This window comes from Epinephelus fuscoguttatus, linkage group LG2 (assembly GCF_011397635.1).
Source record: "Epinephelus fuscoguttatus linkage group LG2, E.fuscoguttatus.final_Chr_v1".
NCBI lineage: Eukaryota > Metazoa > Chordata > Actinopteri > Perciformes > Serranidae > Epinephelus > Epinephelus fuscoguttatus.
Window position 1 is genome coordinate 36,375,822 of NC_064753.1, and position 1,284 is coordinate 36,377,105.

Below are 1,284 nucleotides of genomic sequence, written 5' to 3' on the forward strand. Positions count from 1 at the left end.
TTTTGAATAAGCTGAAGCTCTCAAACAGCAGGGTGTCTGCAAGTCCTTGAAAAGTATTAAAATGTCTTGCATCCATTTTTATAAATATTGGGCCTTAAAATCAATTATTTGAAATTTGTGAGGTCTCGATTGCCACAAGAATTTTATCTAATTTCATTTAATCATCATCATCATCATCATCATCATCATTTTAATTTCTTTTTGTCAAAATAAGTCAAGATGTTCCGGTTAAAAAGTCCACATTTTTGATGTAAAAAATCTTTATAACTGCCATTAAACCTCATTCTGTATTTTACTTGCATGTACAGCAAAATGTGGATTAACCTAACTCACTCTAATAACCATATTCCTACATAAAACCTACCTCTGCACAGGAACACATATATACCACTTTCTTTTATACTTACCTGCAACAAGTGTCTAGAAAAAGAATTGTGCAAAAATCAGTCTTAAATTTAGTTAAAATTTATCTTAAGAAGAGCTTTAAAAGCCTTAAATTTCTGTGTCTGATGCCTGTAGACACCCTGTCAGAGATATGAAAACTAAATAGCAGTAATGACAAAAACATCTCTGCTGAGAACCTCTGCCCTACACTGTGTGTGTGTGTGTGTGTGTGTGTGTGTGTGTGTGTGTGTTTGAGAGTGTATGTAAAATGTCAGCTTGGCAACAGTTGTCCCTTATCAGGTTGCATTCCTGCTGCATATCATCATCATCATTGGCTCCTCTGGTAATGCTTTGTCTACTGTTACTCTGAGTATGTGCATGGCGACATTCACCAGCTGATGCATTAAAAAATGAAAGGTGTATGATGGGTTGGGAATAACTGAGAAGGGTTAAAATCGAGGCGAGGTGAAGATTAAAGAAGCAGCGAGGGAGGGAAACTTTTGGATGCAGTGCACATAATAGGAGAGGAGATTATCTGATGTCAGGGCAGGAGGTGATTAATAAAGATGTTTTAAAATAGCGAGGTAAAGATTAGAGAGTTGAGCTTTAATAAAGAAGGAGGCAGCCCTGAGGAGTGTAGATGATGCTCCATTCTTAACCTCCTCCCATGGGACGGCTGGGATGTCAACAAGGTCCAGCACCAGCTGACGAGTTTGCACTCCAGCCCAGCAGCACATTAGCATCTCCTCCAGCGTGTCCAGCCCTCCCATTACCACTCCACACACAGCCGTCCAGCTTTTAGGCTTCGGGGCCATGGGGATTGCCTTTTTAGGAGACACCTGATCACAGCTGAACTTCCCACCGCCCAACACAAAGAAACTGTGGCTGATAGCGTGATGC